The following is a 14,982-nucleotide window of genomic DNA, read 5'->3' as shown; positions in this document are numbered from 1 at the left end:
GAAAATCATCAAAGAAGAATGTCTAACTCAAAATTTATGCTTGAAGACTGGAAATTTCATATATATATATATATATATATATATATATATATATATTATATAACTTGCTTGTATTAAACATTTATTTTACTGAATTTTTCCATTTAATTTGAATGATTCTTCATAAGCTATTAATGAATTTAATATATTTTTCCTTTGGCATTTTCTTTCTTTCTCTGTATTTTTTTTTCCTTCTGTGGAAGATTTTATCTCAACTTCTAATAGTTCTCTCTCAAGGAAAGCCTTTGTTTCCAGAGTAAGCTCCAGGTGCCTCTCTGTAAAAAGTCTTTAATAACATCTTCTGCAACTTTTGAAGGACACTGCACTGAAATTTATTCTGTGAGCCACTGTAATTTGTCTGAGTGAGGATTTCAAAGAGTTATTTTATAAAGTTTGATGTTGTCACTAGTGACCAACACATTATACTCTCTTTTTAATTCTTGTAATGTTTTCCTTCTTGTCTGAACAGGTAATGGGCATGACCAATAGTAGTGCCAAAGAAGACTTCGTTCTGGTGGGCTTCTCAGAGCAGCCCCAGCTGGAAAAGATACTCTTTGTGGCTGTTTTGATATCTTATCTTCTTACTCTGGTGGGAAATACACTAATTATTCTGGTCTCTTCCATAGACCCTAAACTCAAAATACCCATGTACTTTTTCCTTACTCACCTCTCCCTAGTGGACATCTGTTTTACCACCAGTATTGTCCCTCAGCTGCTGTGGAACCTCAAAGGACCAGCCAAGACCATCACATCCCTGGGTTGTGCCATCCAGTTCTATGTCTCCCTGGCATTGGGATCCACTGAATGTGTTCTCCTGGCTGTGATGGCTTTTGACCACTATGCTGCAGTGTGCAGACCTCTCCACTATACAGCTGTAATGAACCCACGTTTGTGCAAGGTTCTGGCAGGGGTCTCATGGCTGAGTGGAGCAGGAAATGATCTCATCCAGGGCACAGTGACCCTCTGGCTACCTCTCTGTGGACACCAGCGGCTTCATCATTTCTTCTGTGAAGTCCCCTCCATGATTAAGCTTGCATGTGTGGACATCCATGCCAATGAGATCCAGCTCTTCCTTGCTTCATTGGTCTTGCTCCTTTTGCCCTTGGCACTGATATTCATATCCTACAGACATATAGCCAAGGCAGTTATAATCATCAAATAAGTGCAGCCTGGCACAAAGCCCTGGGGACATGTGGATCCCACTTGACAGTAGTATCCCTCTTCTATGGGAGTATCACAGTCATCTACATCCAGCCTAACAGTTCCTATGCCCACACGTATGGGAAGTTCATCTCCCTCTCCTACACAGTCATCACCCCGACCCTCAATCCTCTCATTTATACCCTGAGGAACAAAGAAGTCAAAGGTGCACTAGGAAGAATATGCCACAGAAACTTAACGTGCATAAAAAATGAAGCAATGTACATCACAAGTCTCTTAAGTATCATCTTGTATAATCTAGGACAATTCATAATAGCTAAACTGTGGATCCAAACTAGATGCCCTTCAATAGATGAATAAATTAAAAAAATGTGGCAGATGTGCACAATGTAATTTTACTCAGCAATAAAGGAGAATGAAATCATGGCATTTGCAGGTAAATGGATGGTGTTGAAGATGATAATGCTAAGTGAAGTTAGCAACACCCACACAAAAGAAATGCCAAATATTTTCTCTAATACAAGGAGTCTGACTCATGGTGGGGTAGGGAGGGGGAGCATGGGAGGAATAGAAGAATTCTAGATAGGGAAGAGGGGTGGGAAGGTAAAGGAGGGGGTAGGGGATTAGCAAGGATAGTGGAATGTGATGGACATCATTATACAAAGTACATGTATGAAGACACTAATTGGGTGTCAAAATACTTTATATACAAACAGAGATATGAAAAATTGTGGTATATATGTGTAATAAGAATTGCAATGTATTTTGCTGTCATTTATTTATTTTTAAAAATCAATAATAAAAAAGTCCAAATCATAAACCTTTATAAATATTCTATAATATTCTATAATATATTCTATAATTCTATATTCAGTATTTACAAAAATATGAATCAGAATTTATTATTTCCCTAGCACTTTCTGATTAAAATTTAAAAAAAGAGACTCTCTGAAAGAAACATTGAATAAGCCCCCAAATCTTACAGGTTAGAAGGAGTTTAAACACCAGGACTATAAGTTCCTGGCAAAGACATTCTCCGGATACAGTTGACCATTTTCACTATTCTTTAACTCAGGGGAAAAGAATGCAGGGAATCAGACGGCCTGGACTAAATACTGATCCATCTTGTACTTGGCGTGGGGATGAGATGGTCCAGACTTCTATTCCTTGATTTCCACAGGTTTAGCATGAGGAAAGTAGCAGCACAGGGAAAGTTTTCAAGGTCAGATTAAACAATACGTTTAGTAAGCATGAACTGTCACTTTTGTATTGTCCAATTTAAGTAAATGGTAGTAATTTTTGTTGTTGTTTTGTTGTTGTTTTTGTTATAGCTAGTGCTAAGAAAATGTCCACTAAATGTTCTTGAAATCAGACATCACAGAGTCTGACATTCAAAGTTAGTAAGAAATTTCTAACTATTTAGAAATATTTAATAAACTATTGAGCATAGATTAATTAATTATAATAGAGATATTTAAGACATTTAACCTCAAAATGTCCTAAATATGAATTTCTGATGCTTTTCAGAATTAATTGGTGTCAAAGCATTATGTTTTGATAATATATCATGGGATTGATTGGTATATAAATATGTGATTAGCAAATAAAAATAAACAAAAAGACTAAAATAAATAAATATTTGCATTGATTATTTCTGGATTGCAAAATATACTGAAATAAATTAGAATTTTTACTTTTTTATACTTTATAAATTGTTATGGAAAACATGCATTTTTATATTTGTTTTAAGAAAAAGTCTGCAATGAAATGTTTTATTATTTTTAATATACATGAGCTACATATTTATTGAATTAACCTTCGAAACAAAAGAAAAAAATCACCAATTTTGTGACTGACTAGAGAAACTACTGTTAACATTTCATTTTGATCCTTTCAAATTTATTTATACAGTTCTTAAAAAATAAGAAGGGCCTCTTATACAAACTGTTTTTAATTCACTAATTCTTACTAAACCATTCATTTTTGCTACACTAATAAATAGAAATCATCATCATCTCTAATATCTGCACATAATTTCTAATTTCTAAAGAATTTCTAAACCTGGGGTCCAGAGATTTTTTGCATTGGGTCCTCTGAAATGTTACAGATTAAATGAACCTGCTTCCTGAAAAGTCCTCAAGTGTCTGGCCTCATCTCTCCTACATTACTACCTTTGGTCTTTCTTGTAGTTATGTACATCGTTTCTTTGCAGGAACATCATAGATCTCATTTAACATCTCACATTGAATCACTAGAAATATCAAGGTGTTCAAAGAAACTTCAGCAACTTTCTAGTTGAACTTTTATTGTTTTTTAAGTCATAGATGATTCTTAGATTTGAAATATTATTGGATTTGTAGACTGAATCCTTGTTTTGGGCTAAAATTTGTATTTCAAAGACTTGTTTTCCAGGTTGTTTGTTGATTTGTGGAGATGAAGCCTTTGGGCTTTAAATTTAAATGAGGCCAGGATAGTCTTGTCTCCATGATGACATTAATGTGATTATAAGAAGATAAAGAGAATGACATTATCAGGATGGCAGGATAGAATGTTCTAGCTTTCATACCCCAGTAAAAATACTGATTTGGGCAAGAATACCTTGGAGGGAGGCCTAGAGTCTCACTGAGGTTTCAGCATCCTTTTGGAGTAAATAAGCTGAGAGCAGACACAGTGAAGAGAGTAAAAGAGTAGTGTTATTTTATCTGCATCTCCCTTCCTCCAAGGTGTCACAGCTCATGCCAAGAGAGGCTACAAGACAGGCTACCTTGACTTGAGTTTTTCTTTCTTTTTTTCTTTTTTTTTATAAACCATGGTATAAAGTAAAAACAAAAAATAGTGCCTGATTTCCCTAGCCCTAAGGATTCTGCCCAGGGTCTTATTTCTGTTTTGTGCTACCAGACCAGGAAGAACTGACCTGGCTGAATCAGTCTATGGACAGTAGGATCAGGAAGGGGAGGAAGCACACAGCAACTGGCCTGTTTTCAACAGCCTGCTACACTTCCTGCTGTCTGATTCATAAACTCCAATGACAGATCCACCCACAAAACCCACAGGAAAATTCACCAGCACCCTGAACCCCTCTCTAGACAATGCCCAATGCATTTCTGATCAATTCAACTAAGTTCCAAAGAATCAGCATTTGGTTTCATTGATATTCTCTGTTGTTTGTTTACACCAAATTCATTGGCACCTCAATGTTGGATTTTCTATCCTCCAGAACTGTGAGAAAAAGTTCCTGTTGTTTATAAGCTACCCAATCTATGGCATTTTGTTACCGAAGCCAGACTGTACTAACACAATAATCTTGTTTAAATATTCTATATTTTTACAGGTTTTCTATCTTCTCTATCAGTTCCTGACAGAAAAAGGAGTGTAGAAATCCCCACATATAAACACATATAAATCCCCTTATTTCTTCTTTTTTGTCATTTTTGGTTTAATAAATACAGAAGCACTATTATTAGAGGAACACATGATTAAGATACTTATGTCCTTTCTATGACTTCCTTCATCTCATCATGAAATGTTTCTTTGCCCCATGCAATATTCCTTTTCCTGGTCTATTTCAGTGATATTAATATTAATATTACAGATTTTATGATTCATATTTTCATGTTTATGTTTTCCATAATTTAACTTTTAAAATTTCTTCAGTTGCAATTAAAGTAGATCTCTCAAAGTTAGGTCTTGCTTTGTTAAGAAGTCTGGCAAACTTTTAATTGAGTGTTTAATCATTTATAGTCAATAGATTTATCATTATGGTTTATTTTAAATTTCCTATTTTTCTATTTGATTTTTTTCATTTTTTTAAATTTTAATTTGTTATATATGACAGCAGATGCATTACAATTCATATTAATCATAAAGAGCACAATTTTTCATATCTCCAGTTGTACACAAAATATTTTCTCACCACTAGTGTCTTCATACATGTACTTAGGGTAATGATGTCCATCTCATTCCACCATCTTTCCTACCCTCATATCCCTCCCTTTGTTTCCCTCCCCTTTTCCCCTATCTAGAGTTCATCTAATCCTCCCATCCCCCCATCCCCACATTATGAATCAGCAGCCTTAAATCAGAGAAAATATTCAGCATTTGGTGTTTTGGGGGTTGGCTAACTTCACTTAGCATTATATTCTCCAACTTCATCCATTTACCTGAAAATGCCATAATTTTATTCTCTTTTAATGCTGAATAATATTCCATTGTGTATGTATACCACATTTTGTATCCATTCGTCTACTGAAGGGCATCTAGTTTGGTTGCACAATTTAGCTATTGTGAATTGTCCTGCTATAAACATTGATGTGGCTGTGTCCCTGTAGTATGCTGTTTTAAGTCCTTTGGGTATAGACTGAGGAGAGGAATAGCTGGGTCAAATGGTGGTTCCATTCCCAGTTTTCCAAGAATTATCCATACTGCTTTCCATAATGGCTGCACCAATTTGCAGTCCCACCAGCAGTTTATGAGTGTACCTTTTCCCCCACATACTTGCCAACACTTGTTGTTTGTATTCTTAATAGCTGCTAATTTGACTGGAGTGAGATGAAATCTTAGAGAAGTTTGGATTTGCATTTCTTTAATTGCTAGAGATGTTGAAGATTTTTTTCATATATATGTTGATTGAATGTATATCTTCTTCTGAGAAGTATCTATTCAGTTCCTTGGCTCATTTATTGATTCAGTTATTTGGGGTTTTTTTGTGTGTGTAAAGATTTTTGAATTTTTTATATATCCTAGAGATTAGTGCTCTAACATACATTTGGAAAAATTTGCTCCCAAATTGTAGGCTCTCTATTCACCTTGCTGATTGTTTCTTTTGTTGAAAAGAAGATTTTTAGTTTGAGTCCATCCCATCTATTGATTCTTGATATTAATTTTTGTGTTATAAAAGTCTTATTAAGAAAATTGGGGACTAATCCCACATGATGGAGAATTGTTCAACTTTTCATTCTAAGATGCAGTGCTTCTGATTTAATTGCTAGGTCCTTGATCTATGTTGAGTTGAGTTTTGTGCATGGTGAGCAATAGGGGTTTAATTTTATTTTGCTGCATATGGATTTCCAGCACCATTTCTTGAAGAGGCTATCTTTTCTCTAATGTATGTTTTTGATGCCTTTGTCTAATATAAGATAACTGTAATTATGTGGGGTTAGCCTCTGTGCCCTCTATTCTGTATCATTGGTCTACCAGTCTATTTTGGTGCCAATATCATGCTGTTTTTGTTACTATTGCTCTATATTATAGTTTAAGGTCTGGTATAGTGATACCACCTGCTTCATTCTTCTATCTAAGGATTGTTTTAGCTATTCTGGGTCTCTTATTTTTCCAAATGAATTTTATGACTGCTTTTTCTATTTCTGTGAGGAATGACATTGAGATTTTGATTGGCATTGCATTAAATCTATATAGTGCTTTTGATAGTATGGTCATTTAGAATATTAATTCTGCCTATCCAAGAACAAGGGAGATCTTTTCATCTTCTAAGGTCTTCTTTAATTTCTTTCTTTAGTGTTCTGTATTTTTTGTTGTATAGATCTTTTACCTCTTTCATTAAGTTGATTCCCAAGCATTTTTTGAGGCTCTTGTATATGGGGTAGTTTTCCTCATTTCCCTTTCAGAGGATTTGTCACTGATATACAAAAATGTCTTTGATTTATGGGTGTTGATTTTTGTATTCTGCTGCTTTGCTAAATTCATTTACTAGTTCCAGAAGTTTTCTAGTGAATTTTTTTTCAAGGTACAGAATCATATCATTGACAAATAGTGCTAATTTGAGTTCTTCTTTTCCTATTCTTATCCATTTAATTTCTTTTGTATGTCTAATTGCTCTGGCCAGTGTTTCAAGAACTACATTAAATAGAAGTAGTAAAGAGGCATCCCTATCTTTCTCCAGGTTTTAGAGGGAATGCCTTCAATTTTTCTCCATTTACAATGATGTTGGCCTGGGGCTTAGGATATATAGCTTTTACGATATTGAGATATGTTCCTGTTATCCCTAGTTTTTCTAGTGTTTTTAACATAAAGGGATGCTGTATTTGTCAAATGCTTTTTCCATGTCTATTGAGATGATCATATGATTCTTATTTGTAAGTCTATTGATGTGATGAATTACATTTATTGTTTTCCATATGTTGAACCAAACTTGCATCCCTGGGATGAACCCCACTTGATCATGGTGTACTATCTTTTTGAATTGTTTTTGTATTCGATTTGCCAGAATTTTATTGAAAATTTTGTTATCTATGTTCATTAGAGATATTGGTCTGAAGTTTTATTTCTTTGAAGTGTCTTTGCCTGGTTTTGGATTTAGGGTGATATTGGCCTCATTGAATGAGTTTGGAAGTGCTTCCTCTTTTTCTATTTTCTGAAATAAATTGGAGAGTATTGGTATTAGTTCTTCTGTAAAGTTCTTGTAGAATTCAGCTGTGTATCCATCTGGTCCTTGGCTTTCCTTGGTTGGTAGAATTCTAATGGTGTCTTCTGTTTCATCACTTGAAATTGATGTACTTAAATTGTGTGTACCATCCTGATTTAATTTGGACAAATCCTATGACTCTAGAAATTTGTCAATGCCTTCAATATTTTCTATTTTATTGGAGTACAAGTTTTCAAAATAATTTCTAATTACCTTCTGTATTTCTGTAGTGTGATGATATTTCCTTTTTCATCACATATGTTAGTAATTAGAGTTTTCTTTCTCTTCTTTGTTAGCAAAGCTAAGGGTCTGTCAATTTTACTTATTTTTTCAAAGAACCATCTTTTGGTTCTATTGATTTTTTTCAAATGTTTCTTTTGCTTCAATTTCATTTCTAATTTTAAATTTTTTAAAGAGAGAGAGAGAATTTTTAATATTTGTATTTCAGTTTTTGGTGGACACAACATCTTTATTTTATTTTTATGTGGTGCTAAGGACCCAACCCAGAACCCTGCACATGCCAGGTGAGCATGTTACCGCTTGAGCCACATCCCCAGTCCCTCATTTCTAATTTTAATTATTTCCTGTCTTCTGCTTTTGGTGTAGATTTGTTTTTCTTTTTCTAGGACTTTGAGATGTAATATTAAGTCATTTATTTGTTGACTTTTTCTTCTTTGAAAGAAATGAACTCCATGCAATGAACTTTCCTCTTATTGCTGCCTTCATAGTGTCCCAGAGATTTCTATATGTTTTATCTGTGTTCTAATTCACCTCTAAGAAATTTTTAATCTCTTACTTGATGTCTTTTGCAACCCATTGTTCATTCAGTAGCATATTATTTAGTCTCCAGGTGTTGGAAAAGCTTTTATTTTTTTTTAATTTTATCATTGATTTCTAATTTAATTAAACTATGATCTGTTAGAATGCAGGTTAGTATCTCTATTTCTTTATATTTGCTAAAAGTTGCTTTGTGGCATAATATATGGTCTATTTTAGAGAAGGATCTATGTGCTGCTGAGAAGAAAATGTATTTGCTCATTGAACGATGAAATGTTCTATATATGAAGTTAAGTCTATGTTTCTTAGACCAGGATGCAAAGAAATGACCACTGACTCCAATTAAAATCAAATTAAAGCAAGCTTATTATTTTGACCAGCTGGGCTGCCTCTCCCGACAGAAACTGCTGGAACAAGACAACAGCACAGCTTTCTTGCAGCCCAGCTTTATAGCCCAGAAAGTTACACAAAAGGGGGTTTACAGATAACAAAACTCTGAGAAGCATAACACAAAGGCTAGTTTATTTTTTGCTGGACCCAACATCAGAATTTATAAAGGTCATTAGATCCTCAGAGAGGGTCATTATCTGGCCAGGGAAGGTGAAGATTTATGAGGCATCACTAAAGTTTCAGATAGGGCTGCTATCTGGTCAGAGAGAGCCAGGCATGGGTGAGTTCAAGGCATGGGCAGGCATTCCAAGCAGGTTCAGAATTTGCAGTAATTTATAGTAAAGCCAAAATTAGCTTTTCATGTCTTTGTGGTGAGATGGCTCCCGATTTTAAGAGGGATTCATGCAGGGTCTATCAGTTATTGATTATATTATTTAGTTCTATAGTTTCTTTGTTCAGTTATTGTTTGGAAGATCTACCAGTGGTAAAAGAGGTATTTTAAAGTCACCCAGAATTATTATGTTGTGGTTTATTTGATTCTTGAACTTGAGAAGAGTTTGATGAATGTAAATGCCCTATTTTGGGAGATATATATATATATATATATATATATATATATATATATATATATATATTATTGTTATGTCTTTTTGATTAAATAGTATAAATATCCTTCTTTATACCTTTTGGCTTGAAGTCTTCTTTATTTCATATGAGGATAGAAACCCCTGTTTGCTTCCACAGTCCTTGGGAGTGGTATGAATTTTCCAAACATTTCACCTTCAGTCTGTGGATGTCTTTTCCTATGAGATGAGTTTATTGGAGGCAACATATTGTTGGGTCTTTTTTAAAAATCCAATCTGCCAGTGTATGTCTTTTGATTGGTGAGTTTAGGCTATTAACATTCAGGATTATTATTGAGACATGATTTGCATTTCCAGCCATTGTTTTTTTTTTATTTTTAGTAGTTAACTAGACTTGGTTTCTCCTTTGATTAGTTTTTCCTTTAGTGTAATACCTCCCTTTGCTGATTTTCCTTGTTATTTTTCAATTCCTTTTCATGAAATATTTTGCTGGGGATGTTCTGTGGTGCAGGCTTTCTAGTTGTAAATTCTTTTAGTTTTTGTTTATCATGGAAGGTTTTTATTTCATCATCAAATCTAAAGCTTAATTTTTCTAGATATAAGATTCTTGACTGGCATCCATTTTCTTTCAGAGCTTGGTATATGTTGCTTCAGGATATCCTGGCTTTGAGGATCTGGGCTGAAAACATATGCTGAGATACAAATTGGTCTCCCCCTATATGTGATTTGATTTCTCTCTCGTGGCCTTTAAGATTCAATCCTTATTCTGTATTCTAGGCATATTCAATATAATGTGGCTTGATGAGGATCTGTTGTAATTTTGTATATTTGGTATCCTGTAAGCCTCATGTATTTGATTTTCCAATCATTTTTTTATTTGGGGGAAATTTTCTGATATTATCTCATTGAAGAGATTGTGCATTCCTTTGGTTTGAAACTCTGTGCCTTCCCCTATCCAATAACTCTTATATTTGGTCTTTTGATGCTATCCCATAATTTTTGGATGTTCTGCTTATGGTTCCTCACCATCTTCACTGTGTGGTCAACTTTCCAGATTGTATACATTCTTGTCATCATCTGATGTTTTGTCTTCCAGGTGATCTAGTCTGTTGGTAATGCTTTCTATTGAGTTTTTTATTTGGCTTATTGTTTCCATCATTTTAAGGATTTCTAATTTTTTCAGAATCTCTCTATTTTTTGAAATAATCTTTTACTACCTGTATTTGTTCCCTTACCTCTTTGATGTTGTGATCAAAGGTTGCCTTGATTTGCTTCTTTGTCTATTTATTGGTAATCAATTTTGCCTGCATTTGCTCATTTAAGTCATTTTTAAATTCACAGATTATTTTAATTATAAACATTCTGAACTCTTTCTCTGACATTTCATCAACTGTGCTGTCCATGGGTTCTGTTACTGTAGTATCCTGGTTTGTTTGGGGCACTTTCCTCCCTTGTTTTCTCATGTTGTCTATATGATTTCCTTTCTTGCATTGTGGATCTGAGGTATTACAGTTTCTACACTATAATCTTGTAGTATCTGTGCAGATTATCTGTATCTCACCTTGGTGTTGGCCTTCCAGACCCTGCCAGTGTCCCAGGATGGATGCTACTCCAACTATAGGAGGTGTCAGTGATAGCAGGAGATAACTTGAGATAGCAGTGTAGGTGCCCCTAGATGGATACGATGTCTTTCAGAGATGGGGCTGAAAGAGTTGGTCGTATGTATACTGGCTTTGAAATGCCTGCTGCAAGATGCAACATCTAGGCCCTATCTGTTGTCCCATAGTAAAGGCCACTGCATGGTGAAAGCTATGGGGATGGCTGCAGTGTCTCAGATGGGAGTGGATTAGAACTGGGCTCCCAGGTGGTTGTGGGGTGGGGGCAGACCTAAGCTTACCCTGGGCCCTAGCTCCTGCACAGGTCAGCAAGGAAGGTCTGGGCTGAACCTAAGTTCCTCCAGTGGGTGTCTGCTGGTTATGGGATTGACTGGGGCCTACCTTGGGCCCGAGCTTCTGTACAGGTCAGCGAGATGGATAAGGGCTGAACCTGACCTCTATTTGATTTTCATTTGTTGTTTCTTGGTCTTACCTTCTGTTAGATAAATAGAATATGCTTTTAGTATAATTCTATTTTATTTTAATTATTAATAGATCAAAAACTCTGCCTTATTTTAAAAATGTTGTGCTCAAGGTCATATAACTTGCACTTCAATTTATCAATACCTATCTCTAAATCTTATTTAACATGATATATAACATAAGATTCCTTTAAAACAATACTCTAATTTCTCCTCCCTTCCATTGTTGTCATGTACTTTATTTCTACATACGTTATGTATAGAACTACACGTTACTATTCCTTTTGTTTTGAAGAGTCAAGTTTTTAAAACAATGAGAAATTATATACTATTTACCTATATTTTTATAATTCCTAAGTTCTTACTTTTCTTTTCTTTTTACATAGATTCAAAATTCCATCCAGTACCATTTTTCTTTGCTTGAAGAACTTCCCTTAATAGTTCTTTTATTATAGTCTACTGCCAGTGAATTGCTCAGCTTTAGATTGTTTAAAACAGTCTTTTAAATGTTTTCACTGGGGGAAGAAATTTAGATTGCTAATACTTTTGTTTTTCAATTGAAAAATAAAAAAAAATTATACATACTTATCATTTTCAATATGTTGTTTTGACATATGTACATACTGTGAAAAGACTAAATTGAACTAACATTTGCATTGTCTCTTGCAACTACTAATTTTTATGGTGGGAACACCTAAGATGTACTCTTCTGCAATTTTCAAGACCACAATACATGGTCAGTAACCATAATAACTGTTTTACAGTACCTCTCTGGAAGTTATTCTTCATGAAGTTTTATATCCTCTGGTCAATATTTCCCCACCTCCTCACAAGCCCCTGCCGATCACCATTTTACTGTCTACTTCTATGAGTTCAATATTTTTAGAGTACATATATAAGTGAGATCATGTGGTACTTTTCTTTATGTGTCTGTCTTGTTTTACTTTATATATTGTCATTCAAGTTCTTCCTTGTTGTCTTAAATTTTCTTATTTTTTAAGGCCAAGTAGTATTCTATTGCATGTATGTGTGTGTGTGTGTGTGTGTGTGTGTGTGTGTATAAATTCATTTATTTGTTGTTAGAGACAGATTTGTTGAGTTTAAGGTCATATCTTGGATGTTGTAAATAAAACTATAATTAACAAGAAAGTGCAGATATCTTTTCTGCATAATGATTGCATTTCCTTTGGATATGTATACCCAGTAGTGGGACTCCTGGATCATACAATAGTTCCATTTTTAATATTTAAGGAACCTCCATGTTATTTTCCACAGTAGCTGCACCATTCTATATCCTCAAAAGTAATAAACATAAAGCTTTTGATTTCTCAAATATCTTCAGTAGTTCTTACATTTTTTTAAATTAACATCCTTTCTATCAGGTGGCAGGTAATAACTCATGGTAGTTCTGAACTACATTTCCTTTGTGATTAATCATGGTGAGCACCCTTTCCTATATCTGGTGGCCATTTGTCTTCCTTCTTTGGAGAAATGTCTATTCAAGTTCTTTGTCTACTTATTATTTGAGTTATTTTTTGCTATTAGGTTGCAAAAGATTTGTATATATGTTAGGTATTAATGCTTTATCAATTAGCTTGAAAATATTTTCTCTAATTCCACAGACTGCCTGCCAGTGTTGTATTTGGACAAACACATAATGAAATCAATCTACCATTATAGTATTGTACAGCTTTATTTATAATTGTCAAAATATGAAAGGAACCAATATGTCTCTCTGGAGATAAATGGATATATACATAATGTGGTATATCTAGTCAATGGAATATTATTCAGTGCTTTAAAAAATGGGCTATCACGTAATGGAAAGTGATGAAGTAAAATTTACCACAGATTATAAAGATAAAGAAATCAATATTAATACTTTATGTGTTGCATGATTTCAACTATATGACATTCGAAAAAAAGGCAAAATTGTTGAAATAGTAAAACATTCAGTGTTTGCCAAAATTTGATGGAAATAAAGACCAGAATGAATAACTGAAGCAAAAGAGGATTTTTAGGAGAATTAAAATACTCTATTTTTTGTATATTGTTGAATTCAACTTGCTAATATTTTACCAAGAAACTGTGTATTGATGTCCATGAGAAATTATGCTACTTAGTTTTTATTTCTTGTTAATGTCTTTGCCTTGGCTATGGTATTAAGGTAAATTTTATTTTATAGAATGAGTTTGAAGTAGTCCCTCTGCTTCCATCTTTTGAAAGATATTGCAGAGAATTAGAATAATTTCTTCTTTAAGTGTTTTATGTAATGCACCCATGACTCCAATTGGGCCATTAGCTTTCTTTTATGAATAACTATCATTGCTTCAATTTCTATAATAGATTTAAGCCTATTCAGATAGGTTGTTTCTTCTTGTAAAAGTTTTGACAAATTGTGTCTTTCATCTAAGTTATCATATTTGTGGACATAGAATAGATTGTAACACTATTTATTATTCCATTGTCCATGAGACCTATAGTAATGTCCCCTCTTTCATGTGTGATATCTAAGTTGGCTGGGCTAGAGGTTTATCTATTTCATTATCTTTTTAAAGAACAAGATATGGGTTTCCTTGATTTAATTTTCTAGTCTAATTTTTCTCAGGTAAGTGGCATACACCTGGATCATATTTTAAACTTTCAAAGAACCTCCATACTGATTTTTATATTGCCATACTAATTTACATTCTCATCAACAGTTTTTGAGTTCCCTTTCCTTAGATGCTGACCAGAATTTATTGTTATTTATATTATGGATGACTGACATTCCAACTGAAGTGAGATGAGATCTCAGTGTAGTTTTGATGTGCAATTCCTTAATGACTAGAGATGCTGAGTATTTTTTCATATAATTGTTAAATATTTGTATGTCTAACATACATGTATGTGCTCTTTTGAGAATTGTTGTTTAGCTTATTTGCTCATTTATTTATTGGGACATTTTGTTGTTGTTTTTGAGTTTTTTGAGTTATTTATGTATTCTAGATGTTAATCCTCTGTTGGAACAGTAGCTAGCAAAGATTTTCTCCCATTATGCATATTCTTTTTTCATGATGCTAGTTGTTTCCTTTTCTGTGTAGAATCTTTCTAGTTTGATACCTTCCTGTTTTAATCAGTTTTTTTTTTTTTTTTTTTTTTTTTTTTTTTTTTTTTTTTTGCTGCTGAGACTAAAGAATCTGACCAGAACAACTATGGAGGAGAAAAAGTTGATTCAAGGGCTCACAGTTTCAGAGGTCTTAGTACATAGAAGGCTGGCTCCATTTCTTGGGGCTTAGGTGAGGCAGAAAGAGTATAATGAAAGAACAATGTGGCAGAGAATTGTTAAACATTTGTATGTGCTCATGTCACAGTGATCATGAAGCAGAGAGAGACTTCAGTTCCTTTAAAGCTCCTTGTCTTTACTATTCTCAAAATGACATATTTGGACATTTTGTGCCCAATAAGATAAGAATTATAACTTTTATGTGTTTGTCTTTTAAAATATATCAAAAATTAAAAATTGAGTTTCAAAGCAAAAATACAATTACACT

At 33.8% G+C, this 14,982-nt stretch overlaps 1 pseudogene across 1 annotated transcript; it reads left to right on the top strand.

Annotated features, from left to right (window-relative positions):
- Positions 1-517: 517 nt before the first annotated feature.
- Positions 518-2,319, top strand: LOC308649318 (olfactory receptor 2G3-like; annotated as a pseudogene). The gene is made up of 2 exons: positions 518-1,480; positions 2,276-2,319. The product of its transcript is annotated as an olfactory receptor 2G3-like (transcript).
- The last annotated feature ends 12,663 nt before the right edge of the window (positions 2,320-14,982 follow it).

Source organism: Spermophilus citellus, assembly GCF_964194105.1.
Source record: "Spermophilus citellus genome assembly, chromosome: 5".
NCBI lineage: Eukaryota > Metazoa > Chordata > Mammalia > Rodentia > Sciuridae > Spermophilus > Spermophilus citellus.
Note: the sequence above shows the minus strand (reverse complement) of the source record. Positions and strands in the feature narration are given on the sequence as shown.